General features: G+C 46.3%; 1 protein-coding gene across 5 annotated transcripts in view; it reads right to left on the bottom strand.

Moving 5' to 3' along the window:
- LOC142144539 (histone H3-like centromeric protein A) overlaps positions 1–16,511 on the bottom strand; it is a 69,537-nt gene that overhangs the window by 11,415 nt on the left and 41,611 nt on the right. The window contains exon 1 of one of the 5 annotated variants that reach the window (XM_075203537.1): positions 1,007–1,119. The exons of 3 other annotated variants lie outside the window; for them this stretch is intronic. The gene's annotated coding sequence lies outside the window, so the exon portion shown is untranslated. Of the gene's footprint in view, positions 1–346; positions 441–1,006; positions 1,120–16,511 lie in introns of those variants that run through there. One more of the 5 variants, XM_075203542.1, reaches the window with a different exon arrangement.

Genomic DNA, 16,511 nt, shown 5'->3' with positions numbered 1-16,511 from the left:
AAACTGATAGAATATTTTAAATAAAATCACATTTGTAGATGGCCGTCAAAACAGCAGTCGGGAGCCTGTATTTACTCTTATACACTATTATTCATTACCCAGCTCCCAAACAATTAATTGCTAACTGAAAAGACTTGAAACCTCATAGCTTATTGTACCTGACCCTTTTAAATTCATTACATTCACTGATCTCTTTCATTAATGATGAAATCATTACTGGAATTTGATGGTTTTATTTACAATCAAGGCAGTAGGAAAAAGGGCAGTATGGAATACCATATACCAGCCTACTTCCACCTCGGTGTATGTATGTACCATCACATGAAGCCCTCCACAACTTACTCACTTTGCACGGAGACAGACCAGGCCACCACCCATGCATCCTGCACAGGGGGGGCAGGTCAGCCTCCACCACCCATCATGCACCCTGTCCATCAGGGGCAGGTCAGCCTCCACCACCCATGCACCCTGCACATCAGGGGCAGGTCATTCTCCACCACCCATCATGCACCCTGTCCATCAGAAGCAGGCCAGCCTCCACCACCCATCATGCACCATGTCCATCAGGGGCAGGTCAGCCTCCACCATCCATGCACCCAGCACAGGTGGAGAGGGGGGGCAGGCCAGTCTCCACCACCCATGCACAGGGGGGGGGGCAGGTCAGCCACCACCATCCATGTACCCTGCACATTTAGTCTGTTACCCCTCGATGCACCATACAGAGGGCATGTTCTTTGCACCCAGCAGGAGTTGTGCAACTGCTCCCAGTCCCCCTGATAAAGCAGCCACACATGTACAGACAGCAGTATATCACACACAGCATTATATAGCACAGTATACATGTCAGTGTATGATACCGTATAGCACACAATATAAGACTATAGGACACACAACAGAATATATAACAGTGTATGATACAGTATATAGCACACAGTACTGTATAACACTATAGGACAGACACACGGCAGAATATATAACACTATAGGATACAGTATATAGCACATACGGGTCTCTGGTGTCTGCAGTCGCCACACTGTCAGCTCGTGTATTCCGCTGGTTAGAATGTAAATATCCGCCCAGTCCAAGCACACGGAGCGTAGCTATGCAGGGGCGCGGGCTACACGCTGCTCTCTTTTTTTTTCTCAATTAACTTTATTGCACAGGGCAATGCACAATACAATGTGTATTGCAGAACGTCCCCGGAGCGCTGTATGTCAGAGCTTTACTTCTTATTACAGCATCTGTATATGTATTATACAGGGTGGGCTGGGGTGCAGTATTACAGAGTGTGTGAAGATTTCACATTTACACTCAGCAGCAATTACCATTGTTAAATGTAGCTATGTGTTATGTATATAGCGCTGTAGTGTCACCATATTACACAGCACTGTAAAGAGTAATCAGTCTCTACCCCTTAGGAGCTAACAGTCCAATTTCTCTAACGCACACACATGACTGACAGGGCCACCTGTAAGAACTGTGTGGCCCCCAGGTAATCTTTGATCCCGGGCCCACCTCTCCTTAAAAAATGTTATATAATCATCATCATCAGCAGCATATTTATATATCTCAAGGTCTAATTAATAAAATGAAGTTTAGAACAGTAAATAATATTTTGAAACCACCCATTTGAATGCAGTCGAAAATACGCTCAAGTTCCGCGCTTATTTTTTAAACGCAAGCTGCTGGTTTTCTCCAAAGATGAATCAGAACCGTCATGTACAAGAGTTTATGAATCTGTTTACACCAATGTGTATTCTAAACTCATTATAAAATAATTTGAATGTATTTGTTGAGAAAAAAGTATGTATGTATTTATGGACAAAGGAAACTTTACATCACACAAAAAAGAGGTTTCAGTTGCCTGTGCAGCATCACACACAATCAGCCAGGATACAGTTATGGAATTGTAGTTTTTTAATGAAATAAGCAGGTTTGATCCAGGAAAATCTACATTTCAGTACAGAAAAGAGCACAACAATTAGACACCGGCAATGTTATAGCAAAGGATTATAATGCAGATAGGACAGAGCAGTAAGGTAACGGTATTGTCAAGGCATGTATTAGTATGTTGTTATCACATTATCTTGTTTTATGGTTTGATGACTTGGTACATGAACATGGTACATGAACATTGAAACATGTAATACTAAACCGCTGTTGTAGTGCATGATCTCAGTGTTTTATTGGTCATTTTGCCAGAATATCCTACATATTGGCTAGCTAAGCACAAAAATGCCATCACCCGTGGCAACCAATTGGCAGTTAGCTCTCAATGTCTAGCGTGCATTAGATCGATGAAAGCTAACGTTTGATTGGTTGGATTGCTCTGGGTTACCGTGCACATTGGCACGTTGCTAGCATACAGCTCCCCTATGTGTGTTCGGACGGCCTGGTTATTCTGTTTCCATTATTTGCACAGTTTCTTCCACCAGCTCAAAGCGAGTTATGTGCTCATCCAGTACAGCCGTGGTGCCCAACGGGTAATGATATGAGGCTAACCTGGGATGACAGGAAGAAGGCTTATATAGACTCGTGTAGGCAAATATACATCACATGGCTTCTTTAACTTGTATACATGGCACACATACAGTTATATCAGACACTTTTATTATGTATATTGCTTAGGATAAAATTGTATCTATAATCTTTATTTATTTTGACGATAAACCATACTGGTCAACCTTTGAAAAGTTAATTCCGGGAGATCCCGGGCAGGGGCGTGGTTGGAGGGAGGGTCGAGGTGCGGCCAATCGCGTCATTTTGGCCAAAATGACGCGATTCACCATGAATTTTCCTCACAACTCTATGGTGAAAAATGAGCCGAGATGTCCTACCATAATGGCCAGTAATCGCGGTGATGTCTTGCAGCACATCTCCGGTAATTGAATTCCCCCCCATTTGTCAAGTTTTCCATATTGTGAAATTACCATCTTCTATCTGGCAAAGCCTTATTTATGCTGTCTGTTCACTTATTCACTTTGTTTATTGGTTGTTGCTTTTATGAATACATTTTTCTTTTTAAATTTTACATTTTATGAATGTTTATTGTTGTGGAAGGATACATTTAGCGCTCCTTGTGTTTGTTTGTTGTTTGTTTTTTTTTTGGTAGGTTGGTTCTAGTTCTCCTTTTAGGAGCAATTGTCAATACTATAGTGTTTATTACTGCCAGTGTTAATATGGCACATGCCCGATTCTTTTATAATTATTTCATGGCGTTCCTGAGATGCATGGGTTTCTGGTACAAGATGGCAGCTTTTGCACTGGAGAGAAATTTGCATGGGCAATGGCATACTTGCCTACTCTCCGGAATTTCAGGGAGTTCTCCTGGACCCCTGGGAGAGTAGGCAATCTCCTGGTTTCTTGTGGAGGGGTGTGTGGCCCCGCCCCCTCTTTAAAATGCTGAAATTCACTGAATTGCATATCGTGGGCGGGGCTCAATGACACGATTGTGCCATTATGTCCCGCCCCGTAGTCATTCGGCATTTTATAGTAGGAGGCGGGGCTATGGTGACGTGACGACATCACCACGCCCCCCCCCCCCTACTCTTTGTCACATGACCTGTCCTCTCTCCCGGAGGACTAGTCAAAAAAGTTGCCAAGTTTGGCTAACGGGGGGAATAAAAGATGCTATTGCAGCACCGTTGAGCCTAGTTTTGCAAAGCAGTACAAAAACAGGATTTCCTTTACCATTGTAAGATTATTGAAGTGCGGCAAGGAAGTCGAGAGGGCTTTTTTACTTTTAGGTGCGTTCCTTGCTGCGCGGAGGGGCGCATTACATCTGCTCAGGGCTGTCGGCCTTTGGGTCTCATCCTTTACTTTTATTGGCTCCTGTTCTGCGCCTCCACTTTACACTTGCAACAACCAGTAGCACTTTAGGAGGAAAATTTAAAAAGTTTATTTAAGAGAAAGGGCTCTCGTAAAGTGTAACAAGGTTATACTTTTGCACAATGTTGTCTGCAGATATTCCCGCTCTTACCCCTTTCCGCACACCAAGGGGCAGTTCTGCAAGCAGGCGTGCACATTGACGTGCGCTGCACAGAGGGTCTGTGCACACAGCAGTGTATTGGGTGCACTTTGTTAATAACCCTCTCGGTCTGCGGCTTCCTATTTGCTCATGTTCCTGGCATCATGATACTGCTCTGAGCTACAGAGACCACCATGTACTCACTGGCTCAATCAAATGAGTGGAAAGATCACAGCCTCCCTCACAAACTCATCTCCTAAAATAATCTGTGCTGCTGTATTTTAAATGACATGATTGGCTGCAGGCTGCCCTAGCCCCGACTTAGACCTGGTAACAAACTGATATTGAGACGAAACATTTTATTATTATTAATATTAATATTTATTTATAAGGCGCCACAAGGCATCCGCAGCGCCGTACAGAGACAAACAAAATTACAATACAATGGGAGACAGCACAGTACAGTAAACACAGCAACTCAGTAAGCTCAATGCACAGCTAGAGAGGGCGGGGAAGGGGGAGGGAGGATCCGCAAACGACGGGGCCCAAGAAGGAGGGCGCGGAAGACAAGGAGACCCCCAGGGGGGAGGAGGGAGCGAGAGTGGACGTGGGGTGGAGGACCCTCGAGGAGGAGGGCTAAGTAGCTGGAGAGCAGAGTTAGAAGTGGTGGAAACAGGAGGAGAGATGGCCCTGCTCAGAGGAGCGTACAATCTAAGGGGAGGGGTGGACAGACAGAAAGACGCAGGGGAGAGAGGGAGAGTAGGGGGACGGAGGCAGAAGATAAGGTAGGAAGTTAAGTGGGAGACAGAAAGGCTTTAAGAAAAAGGTGGGTTTTTAGGGCCCGTTTGAAACTGGACAGATTAGGGGAAGTTCTGATGGAGGGAGGGAGCTTGTTCCAGTGGAGGGGGGCAGCGCGGGCGAAGTCTTGGATACGCGCGTGGGAGGAGGTTATAAGGGGGGAAGAGAGGCGACGGTCAGAGGCAGAACGGAGAGGGCGGGATGGAGCATGAATAGAGAGGAGGGTGGAGATGTAGGGCGCAGTGGAGTTGGCGAGGGCCTTGGAGGTGAGTGTGAGGAGCTTAAAGAGGATTCTGAAGTGGAATGGGAGCCAGTGAAGGGCTAGGTAGAGGGAGGAGACAAAAGAGGAGCGGCGAGAGAGGAAAATAAGCCTAGCTGCAGCGTTAAGGACGGAACGAAGGGGATCGAGATGAGAGTGGGGGAGGCCAGTGAGGAGGAGGTTGCAATAGTCCAGGCGGGAGATGATCAGAGAGTGGATAAGGCATTTGGTGGCATCTTGGGAGAGGAAGGGCCGGATGCGAGCAATGTTGCGCAGCTGGAAGCGGCAGGATTTAGCAATAGAGAGGATGTGGGGGCCAAAGGAGAGAGAGGAGTCGAGGATGACACCAAGGCAGCGAAGTTGGGGGACAGGGGAGATAGAGGTGTTGTCGACAGTGATGGAGAGGTCAGAAGTGGATGGGGTATGAGAGGGAGGAAAAACTATGAGCTCAGTTTTGGCAAGGTTAAGTTTGAGGAATCGAGAGGACATCCAGGAGGAGATGGCAGAGAGGCAGGCGGACACCCTAGAGAGGAGGGAGGGAAAGAGATCAGGAGAGGAGAGGTATAGTTGAGTGTCGTCAGCGTAAAGGTGGTAGCTGATGAGTTCACCCAGGGAGGAGGTGTATAGAGAGAAGAGTAAGGGTCCCAGAAAAGAGCCCTGAGGAACCCCGACTGGAAGGGTGGATGGGGGGGGAGAGAGACCCAGAGGTGGTGACAGAGAAGGAATGGTGAGTAAGGTAAGAGGTGAACCAGGACAGGACTGGGCCGGAGAGGCCGAAAGACTGGAGGGTGTGAAGGAGGAGGGGGTGGTCAACGGTGTCAAAGGCTGCAGAGAGGTCAAGGAGGATGAGAAGGGAGAAGTGGCCCCTGGCTTTAGCAGAGAGGAGGTCATTGGTGACTTTAGCCAGGGCAGTTTCAGTGGAGTGGAGGGGGCGGAAACCAGACTGGAGAGGATCAAGGAGGGAGTATTCAGAAAGGTAGGAGGTGAGACGGCTGCAGACGAGCCTCTCGAGAATTTTGGAGGCAAAAGGGAGAAGAGATATGGGGCGATAGTTCGAGAGAGAAGTGGGGTCGAGATTAGGTTTCTTAAGAATGGGGGATACGAGAGCATGTTTGAAGGAGGAGGGGAAGATGCCAGTGGAGAGGGAGAGATTAAAGAGGTGAGCAAGGTGGGAGCAGGTGGTGGGGGAAAGGGAGCGAAGAAGGTGGGAGGGGATGGGATCCAGGGGACAGGTAGTGGGGGGGAGGATGAAATGAGAGAGTGGACTTTCTCGCCGGTGGTGGAACGGAAGGAGCGGAGGGGAAGGTGGTTGGGGGGGAAGGACAGAAGAGTGGGAGGGGTAGAAAAGAGAGTGGAGGAGGAGATTTCAAGTCGGATGGCCTCGATTTTAGAGGAGAAGAAGGAGGCGAAATCGGAGGCAGTCAGGGGGGGGAGGGGAGGGGGCCAAGAGAGTGCTGAAGGTGGCAAAGAGGCGGCGGGGGTTAGAGGACTGGGAAGAGATGAGGGATTTAAAGAAAGATTGTTTAGCGAGTGAGAGGGCAGAGCTGTAGGATGAAAGGATGAATTTAAAGTGGAGGAAGTCAGCCAGGGAGCGGGATTTTCTCCAGTGACGTTCGGCGGAACGGGAGCATTTTTGGAGGAAGCGGGTAAATTTGGAGTGCCAGGGTTGGGGTTTGGAGCAGCGGGGGTCGACGGACTGGGCAGGGGCGACCGCGTCCAGAGCGGAGGTGAGGGTGTGATTGTAGAGGGAGACCGCCTGGTTGGGGCAGGCCTGGGAGGAAAGGGGAGAAAGAAGGGTATCGAGAGAGGAGGACAGAGAGGCAGGGTCAAGAGCGTCGAGGTTGCGTATGGACAGAGTAGGTTTGGGCAGGGGGAGGGGAGCAGGAGAAGAGGAGAGAGAGAAGGAGAGGAGATGGTTGTCGGATAGAGGAAAGGGAGAGATGGAGAAGTCGGAGAGATTACATAGGTAGGAGAAGACAAGATCAAGGGAGTGACCAAGGCAGTGGGTAGAGGAGGAGGTCCATTGGGTGAGACCAAGGGAGGAAGAGAGGGTGAGCAGTTTGCTGGAAGCAGGGTAGGTGGGGTTGTCGATGGGGATGTTAAAGTCACCGAGAATGATCGAGGGGAGATCGGAGGAGAGGTAGTGAGGAAGCCAGCTAGCAAAGTTGTCAAGGAAGAGGGAGGTGGGGCCAGGGGGGCGGTAGATGACAGTGACGCGGAGATGCATGGGGTAGAAGAGGCGGATGGAGTGAGCTTCAAAAGAGGAGAAGGAGAGGGAGGGTTCAGGGGGAATGACACGAAAAGTACAGGTGGAGGAGAGGAGGAGGCCAACTCCACCGCCTGGGCGGGCACCAGGCCTGGCGGAGTGGGTGAATGAGAGGCCACCATAGGAGAGGGCAGCGGGGGAAGTAGTATCAGAATCAGAGAGCCAGGTTTCAGTAACGGCAAGCAGGTTAAAGGAGTTGGATAGAAAGAGGTCGTGGATAGCAGTCAGCTTGTTGCGGACGGATCTGGCATTCCAGAGGGCACAGAAGAAAGGGGGAGAGGAGAGGGGGGAAATGGGGATGAGGTTAGCAAGATGAGCAGCGCGCGGGGGATGGCGGGGAGGAACGGGAGAGGTAGGGCGGGGGGAGAGTATGGGTATGGAGTGAGAGCGGGGAGGCATAGTAGGGAGAGAGAGTAACAGCACAGTGAGATAGTGGGGACAGTGAAAAACAGGTAAGAACAATGGCAGGAAGACAATGAAAAGGTGGAAGATAATAATGAATTAGGGCGTGGAGGGCATGGAACAACAGTACAGTGAGATAATAAGGACAATGAAGACAGGTAAGAATGATAGCAGAACAGTAAGATAATAAGGACAGCGGATAACAGGTAAGAATAAGCAGGGAGACAATAGCAAGATGGAGGACAATAACCAATTAGGGCGTGGAAGGCAAGGAATAATAGAAGGAGAGGTAATAAGGACAATGGAAATAGGCAAGAATAATAACAGGTAAAAGTAGTTGCTGGTAAATATAAAATCAGGAAAAACAAGATAAAGGCATATAAATAGTAGAATATTAACAGGTAAAAAGTAGTTACTTGTAAATGTACAATCAGGAAAAACAAAATAATGGCATATATAAAATAATGTTTTATATGCAGTTGATGCAGTTAAGCCAGTGATTCAGCAGGAGAAGGGTTAACTGACAAGCCGGGTCGGTACACAGTAGATCAGTTGATGCAGATAAGCCAGGGATTCAGCAGGAGAAGGGTTAATTGACAAGCCGGGTCGGTACACAGTAGATCAGTTGATGCAGATAAGCCAGGGATTCAGCAGGAGAAGGGTTAATTGACAAGCCGGGTCGGTACACAGTAGATCAGTTGGTGCAGATAAGCCAGGGATTCAGCAAAAGAAGGGTTAACTGACAAGCCGGGTCGGTACAAAGTAGATCAGTTGATGTAGATAAGCCAGGGATTCAGCAGGAGAAGGGTTAATTGATAAGCCAGGTCGGTACACAGTAGATCAGTAGATCAGTTGGTGCAGATAAGCCAGGGATTCAGCAGGAGAAGGGTTAATTGACAAGCTGGGTCGGTACACAGTAGATCAGTTGGTGCAAATAAGCCAGGGATTCAGCAGAAGAAGGGTTAACTGACAAGTCGGGTCGGTACACAGTAGATCAGTTGATGCAGGTAAGCCAGGGATTCAGCAGGAGAAGGGTTAATTGACAAGCCGGGTCGGTACACAGTAGATCAGTTGGTGCAGATAAGCCAGGGATTCAGCAGGAGAAGGGTTAATTGACAAGCCGGGTCGGTACACAGTAGATCAGTTGATACAGATAAGCCAGGGACTCAGCAGGAGAAGGGTTAATTGACAAGCCGGGTCGGTACACAGTAGATCAGTTGATGTAGATAAGCCAGGGATTCAGCAGGAGAAGGGTTAACTGACAAGCCGGGTCGGTACACAGTAGATCAGTAGATGCAGATAAGCCAGTGATTCAGCAGGAGAAGGGTTAACTGACAAGCCGGGTCGGTACACAGTAGATCAGTTGATGCAGATAAGCCAGGGATTCAGCAGGAGAAGGGTTAATTGACAAGCCGGGTCGGTACACAGTAGATCAGTTGATACGGATAAGCCAGGGACTCAGCAGGAGAAGGGTTAATTGACAAGCCGGGTCGGTACACAGTAGATCAGTTGATGCAGATAAGCCAGGGATTCAGCAGGAGAAGGGTTAATTGACAAGCCGGGTCGGTACACAGTAGATCATTTGATGCAGATAAGCCAGGGATTCAGCAGGAGAAGGGTTAATTAACAAGCCAGGTCGGTACACAGTAGATCAGTTGGTGCAGATAAGCCAGGGATTCAGCAGAAGAAGGGTTAACTAACAAGCCGGGTCGGTAAAAAGTAGATCAATTGATGTAGATAAGCCAGGGATTCAGCAGGAGAAGGGTTAATTGATAAGCCGGGTCGGTACACAGTAGATCAGTTGGTGCAGATAAGCCAGGGATTCAGCAGGAGAAGGGTTAATTGACAAGCTGGGTCGGTACACAGTAGATCAGTTGGTGCAGATAAGCCAGGGATTCAGCAGCAGAAGGGTTAACTGACAAGCCGGGTCGGTACACAGTAGATCAGTTGGTGCAGATAAGCCAGGGATTCAGCAGGAGAAGGGTTAATTGACAAGCCGGGTCGGTACACAGTAGATCAGTTGATACAGATAAGCCAGGGACTCAGCAGGAGAAGGGTTAATTGACAAGCCGGGTCGGTACACAGTAGATCAGTTGATGCAGATAAGCCAGTGATTCAGCAAGAGAAGGGTTAACTGACAAGCCGGGTCGGTACACAGTAGATCAGTTGATGCAGATAAGCCAGGGATTCAGCAGGAGAAGGGTTAATTGACAAGCCGGGTCGGTACACAGTAGATCAGTTGATACAGATAAGCCAGGGACTCAGCAGGAGAAGGGTTAATTGACAAGCCGGGTCGGTACACAGTAGATCAGTTGATGTAGATAAGCCAGGGATTCAGCAGGAGAAGGGTTAACTGACAAGCCGGGTCGGTACACAGTAGATCAGTCGATGCAGATAAGCCAGTGATTCAGCAGGAGAACGGTTAACTTACAAGCCGGGTCGGTACACAGTAGATCAGTTGATGCAGATAAGCCAGGGATTCAGCAGGAGCAGGGTTAATTGACAAGCCGGGTCGGTACACAGTAGATCAGTTGATGCAGATAAGCCAGGGATTCAGCAGGAGAAGGGCCAACTGACAAGCCGGGTCGGTACACAGTAGGTCAGTTGATGCAGATAAGCCAGGGATAGATGGTATGTCCTTGTCTTTGGAGTGATGATGACACTCATTTGTACCACCACAATAATTTCCCACTGTCTTCACAAGTTTTTAGATGTTTTATAATTGTGAAACATGGTGAATAAAATGCACGCTTTGACAAACACAACAAATACAATATATTGCTGAATGTTAACTGTATGATGATGGGTGATGGTTGTATTCTAAGGGGTATATTTACTAAACTGCAGGTTTGAAAAAGTGGAGATGTTGCCTATAGAGACCAATCAGATTCTAGCTGTCATTTATTTAGTACATTCTACAAAATGATATCTAGAAACTGATTGGTTGCTATAGGCATCTCCACTTTTTAAAACCCGCAGTTTAGTAAATATACCCCTAAGAATGCATTCCTTCACAGGCAGCTGCATAAATCTACTTATTAGTGCAGCCCTGAGGGTATTACCTCTTCCCCTTGGTCTCAGTTTGGGTGTGACCTCTCAGCACCTGGGCTCCCCCTCGTGTAATCACACATAGATCCACCCCGCTGCCAGATCCAAGGTCGCCCATAATGCCGGCTGTGATGGATTCCCTCACCAGCTGCTTCCCCTCCTCCAGCTGTGGGGGGGGGGGGGGGGGTAACAGAGAACAGGTTAGGGGGACAATAAGGATGTACAGGGTATTTACTGATACATTCACATCTGACTACATTGGTGCACCAGAACTATACAATGTAAACAGTAGGCATAGCGGAGACCCCCTTTATGAATGGCAGGATTCCTGAGAGAGCACCCTGGCACAGAAGAAGGAGCATCCCCACAATAGGGGGTTAGTGGCAGGCAATTCATTTTGAATAAAGCGTGCCCCTTCTATGTAGCCTAATGAGGTCTGACTAGCAACAATGTTATCTTTTTAAGAGCTATATCTGTATACAATTTTCTATCAGGTGCTGAATATTGAATGTCGAATGGAGAGTACTACTCAGATGATGTAACATCCATGATTTGAATACTAGCACAGGTTAATAGTTCTGCCATGCTGATTATATGCAGATCACATTTGGACAATACCTTCTTTTTAGACACCCACCCAAATAAATTATAATTAATTTGCTATAGACCCCCCACTCTTCAAGTCTCCCCAAACCATAAATTGTCGCACCCACAGCATACCCATTTCAGGGGCTGTTATGCCTCTTGTCTTGTCTGGCCTTCTCTCGCAGTTTATATATATATATAATACGGGACGGATATTTCATCCTCCAACAATTGGGGACCGTCCATTAGGTGCTGGGAGTTATGGTGTTACTGACCCTGCTTCCAAAACTCGCCATACCAAAGCAGTGCCATTGTGTGTCATGTCTTACCCATAATTCCTTTCTCCATGATATAAGATAGGGAGTTGTGTCAGCCACCTCTACGTTTAATACCCAATATAGAGAGATAGCAAACATACACAATACACACATACAATATATGAACTGCAGTAGTGTAATACTGCGGCACAAGTGCATGGATCTGTTGCTAAGGTGACAGTATGGGCAGTAACGGACATGGGTTAGGGGCATGAGTACAGGAACTTGTGCACAAACGTGCAAAAACAAAATGTTGTTTTTCAGGATGAGATTATACGAGATAATTGGGTAGAGAAAGCCCTTATTAGGGTGTTCCTGGCAGCATTTGCATAGAAAATTAAGGGTGAGTCTCTGCTCAGGGTTGTAAATGGTCTCACATGACAGCAAATGTCTTACATCCATGCTGGGTTTGAAGCGGTCTTCTAAGGCGGCAATAGCAGCACTTGCGCCAGATCCTAGAAAAAGAGACAAAACAAGTATAAGAGAAAATCAAGTGCACCTATCAGATTGCTGATATAATACACATTCATTAGAAGGCAAGAACCCAAACATCAATAAAATGCTGTAATACATATGATGTAAAATGACTCAGATGGTATATTGGGGCTTCCAACATGACATCCGGTTGGAAATAAAAATAATGCAGAATAACTTATACTCAAATATTACACTCAGAATATTCTGATATATGAAGAGAACACCTGTATTGTAGCAATTAAATATATTTACATAACCAGAAATGACATTGTTTGTTAAGTAAATTGATGACTTAATCGATTAATTACATGAATATTTTTTCAGACTTAACTAATGCTGGAGACTGCCTGAAGCGCCACGCAGTATTGGAAGGCGAGTGTTCACATTTATTGGCAGATAGATATTTGGTTTACATCAATTTTATTTATTTATATTTACTGTGTGTATTTGGTTACAATTGAGTGTTGGATTTGTGTTTCTGCTTTACATTATTTCTTATTATTAACTGAACAATCACAAACTTTTACATACATTACATAATTGATGAGGTTGGAAAAAAGACACTAGTCCCTCAAGTTCAAACTATTTTGGATCTCCTGCGATCCCTCACTTATATTTGAAATTGATCCAGATTAAGCAACTGTCAATCAGTAAAAATCCCTCCAGACCCAATATTGCAGTCCTATTTTTCCCTGAATCTATTACTATCCTTGATTTTGATTAAAAGTCGTATCTCTGGATACACTTTTCTGCTAAAAATTTGTCTAACCCTTTCTTAAACATATATATTGAATCTGCCACCACAACCTTCCCTGGCAGTGAATTCTATATCTTGACTGCCCTTACTGTAAAGAACCCCTTCCTCTGCTGGTTGTGAAATTTCCTCTCCTCTAAACTTAGGAGGTGACCGTGTGTCCTGTGTATTGTCCTTGGGGTAAAAAGTTCCTTGGCGCAGTTGGATCCATCAGGGCACTCTGCTCATCTAAGAGACCTGGCAGCGAGGCGCACCTGTCAAGATCTGCTGGTCCAGGAGGCAGTGGGTCTCCCTGTGGTCTTTGGAGCTGTGAGTTGCCGGTAAATGAGGAGGGTCAGGCTCTTATAAAATACAAGTCTTCTGTAGAGGTCTCCCTGCAGGCAGCTGGCTACACTGGTCAGTGTCCATACATCTATATGCATTAACTACCCACGAAGGCAGCCTTTTCAATACTACTGATTTCTACAGCTGTAAAAGTGTACCTCTGCTGCCACCTTGTGGTGAATTTTATCGGGTGCAGGCTCTGTTATTGCATATCATCATCATCATTTATTTATATAGCGCCACTGATTCCGCAGCGCTGTACAGAGAACTCATTCACATCAGCCCCTGCCCCATTGGTGCTTACAGTCTAAATTCCCTAACATACACACACAGACAGAGAGAGACTAGGGTCAATTTTTGATAGCAGCCAATTTACCTACTGGTATGTTTTTGGAGTGTGGGAGGAAACCGGAGCACCCGGAGGAAACCCACACAAACACGGGGAGAATATACAAACTCCACACAGATAAGGCCATGGTTGGGAATTGAACTCATGACCCCAGCGCTGTGAGGCAGAGGTGCTAACCACTTCGCCACCGTGCTGCCCTATTGTAAAATTCTCTCCCAGTTACATCGCTTTGAATATACATCAGGCTGGCAGATTTGGGAATACAGAGTGCCTCATCTGGTTATATCTATTGCCTGGAATTCTACACACATTAAGGCGAATTGGCTCACCCGGGTTCCAACCATGTATCTAAAATTGGTGCATTGCCTATACACAAGGGTCATCTATACTGTATTGCGACTTAGCTATATGGCTGAGTGATCCATCCACTGGGGGGGAAGTGACATGTGATAAAGCAGAACATCAGTTTATAATAAATCTAAGCCTAATCTCGGTATCTCCACTTCCTACTTGGTGACCGTGGTGCATCCATCTAATGGGCAAAGATAAGAAAAGCCAGTCTAAGCGGAAACCCGGAACATCTGTGGATACTCCCAGACGTCAAGATCTACGGCAATATCTACATCCTACAGTCGTTCCTTCAGAACAAGATAATAGCCCACCGTCTTCACCTGAAGCACCTAAGGTCGCAGAAATGGCTACCCCAACTGACTCCTCATCTAGCGAATGCCCTGTGAGCACCAGTCAAGAGATTGGGGCGATCCTGCAATTAGTCAAATCCCTACCAACAAAGGCCGAGCTTGCCTTTAAGAAAGACTTTGAGTTACTGGAATCCAGACTTAAAGATAATGTCAAAAAAGGGGTCGCCACTCTACAAGCTGAGTTAACTCGTCTCTCGTCTAGAATTTCCACATTAGAGGACTTTAAAGATGGGTCTACGGCCCGACATGATCTTTTGAGCGACACTGTAGCGCAGCAGGCCCAGGATTTTCTTTTGCTACAAAGTAGAGTTGATGACCTGGATAACAGGGGCCGCAGGAATAACCTGCGTATTCATGGAATACCTGAAGAAATACCCACACAAGATCTAATTGCCTTTCTTTCTAAAGTCTTCAACGGGATTCTTGAGCAGGATCTCTCTACAAGTATTCAATTTGATAGGGCTCACAGGGCCCTGAAACCAAGGGGTTCTCCATCTGAACGGCCAAGAGACGTGATTTGTCGCTTGCACTATTACGTACAGAAGGAAGCGATTCTCCAAAAATCGAGAAAGCTGGATGCCATAGAGTACGATGGAAATAGGCTTCAGATCTTTCAGGATCTCTCCTGGAATACCTTGCAGATGCGTTGTATGATTAAACCCTTGACTGATGCACTACGGGCCAATAATATTAAATATCGATGGGGATTTCCCTTTAACTTACAAGTGTCCAATAATGGAAAGACCGAGTTTCTGAGATCATCTCAAGATATCAATCCATTTTGTTCGGAGCTGGGAATACAGGTGATGCCGCTGCCGGAATGGCAACAACACTTCGCCTGACTGCAGCCGACGGGTCCAGATTCCTGACAAACGGCGGAAAGTTCCAGGAGAAGGCGGCGTGATCCCCAGAGTCTTTTGTAATGTGCGTATTGTCGCTAACCAATAACGATTGTCGAACCTCGATTTGTGTTTCCAACGCACAAATATTTATTCGCAATAAGTTGAAAAAATATGCTCAAGCGATGTAATAGTAAATACAGCCGTTACTTAACGCAGGCGCTCTGGATCCAGTGCAGTCATTCAATCCTGAAGTCTGGGGACAAGAAGTCTGCCCTCTGGATCACAAGCTGCTGCTTATATACACAATCAAGTACAGTAATACAATGAAGATGGTATGGCTTGCATCTATTGGTCCGGGTCTCAGGAATGTCCAAGGGGTCGTCAATCATTGGCTGGTTCATCCTAAGGAATCCAAAGGAGGGGGTCATCTCTGCAGGGGGTATGCTCTGCTCTTCCCGCCAGAATTCCTTAGTCTTAAGTAGTTCATAATTCCCTATCATTCATAACTTGCGTATGCACTCTGCGATTCCCTCGCAGAGCGCACCAAACAGTAGGATATGTAACAAGGTTCATTATGATACCACTCATGATGTTATTCCTTTAACCCGTTCTGTGTATTTCACTAATATGCATGTAACTCTGATATAACATATAAATACTACTATATTTCGACATAACTGACTATGTGTTGCAACTACCAATAATGTGTACTATTTTATAAGTATGCGTGTTTGTGCAAATGTATGGTAAAAGACCAATTACTGTTGCTGCCACGTGTAGTGGATGCGTACGCCCTTTCACGCCGTAGCGTGCCCTTGTACGACATAGCGTACCGTACGCATCTTTTCAGACAAAGACAACTAAGTTTGCTAGACTTTAATTGAAATGACTTTATCCAATTTGCTGACTTCGACAGTTCCACCCTTTGATAGTGTAATAAACTATCACCCAATCACCGTTTCAAGTTCAGGATTATACAATACTTCTTCACAGACCATGATCTCGGTATCTGGTACCACCCTTTCAGTCTCTTTCTCAGTGTTACTCTTATGAGACCGTTTTCCACACTTCAACACAGTAGGAACACATTTGACAACTAAACCAATTGCTAAGATGACACCCAGTATAAGGAGAAGGAGCTTACCTACACTCGCAATCATTTCCTGTACCCACTCCCCCAGACCAGAGAACCATTTTGCTGGGTTCAACCATGAGAACCAACCCGCCACCTTTTCCCCGACCTCATATAACGAAGAATTATGGCCCTTTCGAAATTCCCATTTCAGCTGCAAAATTTCATCCATCTTCCGGTCTATAACCTCTTTAGGGTCTTCCGTATTATTAGTAATGTACGTGCAACATTTGACACCGAACTGGGTGGCCAGTGTCACACAGTACCCACCAGTAATAGAGGTGAGATAA

This window comes from Mixophyes fleayi, chromosome 3 (assembly GCF_038048845.1).
Source record: "Mixophyes fleayi isolate aMixFle1 chromosome 3, aMixFle1.hap1, whole genome shotgun sequence".
NCBI classification, from domain to species: domain Eukaryota; kingdom Metazoa; phylum Chordata; class Amphibia; order Anura; family Limnodynastidae; genus Mixophyes; species Mixophyes fleayi.
Note: the sequence above shows the minus strand (reverse complement) of the source record. Positions and strands in the feature narration are given on the sequence as shown.